Here is a 2,643-nt window from a genome sequence, read left to right on the forward strand (position 1 = left end):
GCACGACCAAGAAATTTCTTCACTCAACATAATCACCGATTTTGATCTCTAAATCATGAACTTCTTGTGTATCATTGTATCTAGTACCTAAGAATGCAGCCTTTATGCGATAATGAGTTGGAACAACATATAAATTCAATTCTTTTACCAAGTTCACGAAAATAAAATAATGTGTGCTTTCATCATTATGTAAAACAATCTTTTCTTGACCATGCAGAAAATATTTCATTGTTAATAACAAATGAGGATTTGGCATACTGGTAAAGTATCTAAAGCATCACTGATATCATCATCATCTTCAATGAAGTCTGGCATATCTTCATGGTTCTCGTCATCAGTTGCTCCCAAGTGATTGATTTGAATAGCTTGCTTCTTGAACTGATAGTTCACTGCTAAGTGTCTAGGGTGATGACACTTGTAGCAAACCATAGGCTTTGCTTTGGAGACATTGTTGGTAAGGGTTGGAAGTTTGGCTATATTGGGATTTAGCTGGAGGGAAGGCTTAGGGTTTGAATTTGTGTTTGATGGTAAAGCAAGAGGTCGAGTCCAGGGTTTATGAAAAGAAGGAGCAAAGTGATTTTGATTGAATCTTCGAAAGTTAGAATTGAATTGCTTTGTACCAAAGTTACCATTAACTGAAAGTTGTTGCGGTCACTTTTCTCATCCACAAATTTTATCCTCCGCATCATGCGCTAAAGAAATCACATCCTCCAAAGTCTTTGGCTTGAACATATTCACTTGTGCATAGAAGTGACCAAGCAAACCGAGCATGTACTTGCGCTTATGGTTCGCCTCAGCAACATCTTCAAGCATTCGAAGTTGAAGTAAGGCACTCCAGAAACGCTCAATGTATTGCAAGATGGATTCACGATCTCTTTGTTGCAGGAGATCCCACCTTTTGATAGCTTTCTCATGGAATTGAGGTGGAAGGAAATTTTGCAAAAATTTGCTTTGTTTGCTAGATGGTTAGTGACGCATTTAAGTTTATCTTTTTTAGCATATTGCTCTTCATGAAACTAGTCATCAAACTAACTAATGAAAGCAATAACAATTTTTCCATGACGTTGCCCATTAAAAGTGTGGAATTTAAAATTTCTTTTACTTATCTTGACCTCTTTCCTAAGAGCCTGTACATCGAGTGTCGCATCAACAGTACGTTGAATAACATCTTCAGGTTGCGCTCAATCTTGCTCGATAGTGGATTGTTGAAGTGTAGCCAATTGTGCCTACAAGTTTTGACATTGCCTTCGCTCTTCTTGAAGCTGCATCATGATTAGATCGAATTTTTATTCCATAGTTGGCTCTGGAAAATCACCCTCGCCCATAAAATCATCCATCTTATGATCCGACATCCTGGATTTGATTGAAGATCCATTGTTAATCCTCTAGTCACATATGAATAAGATCTCCACGAACTTGCTTTGTTTATTAGTATGCCTTTGCTTTTACGATCTTGCTTTTCTTGGGTACGGCAATTGATAACTGTCTTCTTCCAAGTAAAATAGTCTTCTGCATAGACTGCACATGATAGCCTCCTTGCTATAAATCCGCTCTGTCAGGTTGCAGGTGGGAACAGGGGCTTACTAAAGCTTCAAAATTGATTCAGGAGTACCATAGTATGAACACCTGCTATGTCAAGTAATTGGTGGTTAATCTTTAAGCTTAGTTAAGCTAAATAACTTAAAGCTTTTTAATAAAACCTTAAGTAATTTTGTTAATTCAATCAGGACGACTGCATGCGTTTGTTGGATTTGTGGCCATTGAGTACATGCCGCATTACTTGTTTAAGGGATTAGAGCTAAAGCTCTCTCTAAGATTAAGCATTAAGCTTAATGATTCCCATACATCAATTGCTTTCTCTCTAAGAAAAAATGACTTGACAAAGGGGCTTCCCGAGTCGTCCTTTGCCTACTGTGAGAGGTCCTTCGCGATCAGAGGATACAATAAGGTGTTCTTCATGAGATAGCTTGTAGAGCCCGTTCATTCCATGGGCTTCACATTCGCGCAAGATGGCAAGCAATTGGAAGCTCTTGATCTTAGCTTTGCTCTGATACCACTGGTGCTTAGATCAAATCCTGTATGCGTGTGTAGTGAATGTCGAAAGGTCCCCAAGAACAAAGAACTCTACAAACCTTCATAAACGCAAAAGGAAATTTGCACGACATGAGGCAAAAAGACAAATTGGGTGTAATCTCCCCCCATGCCTTGTGTGAGCGATTCACGAGGCATGTATTTATAGATTTATTTATCTTTAAGCTCAAAAATAGCCCACTTTACAAATAGCATGCTTTTGCTTTTGCGTTTGCCCAATATAGAGTAAGGTGCTTGGGCGTCCAAAAGTCAGGCTGTGCCCAAATACAAATATCAAATAATGAAATATTTAATTGAGCGCCTTTGCACATACAAGATAATAATTTTTTTATCAAGTGCTTTAATAAATAAGTGTGCTTGAATAAATACTAGCACCACACCTTTAGTGATAAGGTGTGTGCCCATCAAAAATAGTAATTCTTCTAGGTATTTGGATTCACGTCATTGCCCGGTGCTACCCAATGCCATGGCCACCTGCTCTACACATCAATTGAAGCATTCACAATTGTTAGAAAATAATAAAACCTAACAAAAGTGAAAAGATCTCCACAA

Source organism: Lygodium microphyllum, chromosome 3 (genome assembly GCF_053477565.2).
Source record: "Lygodium microphyllum isolate KBCC chromosome 3, Lygodium_microphyllum_v1.1.10, whole genome shotgun sequence".
Classification (NCBI taxonomy): Eukaryota; Viridiplantae; Streptophyta; class Polypodiopsida; order Schizaeales; family Lygodiaceae; genus Lygodium; species Lygodium microphyllum.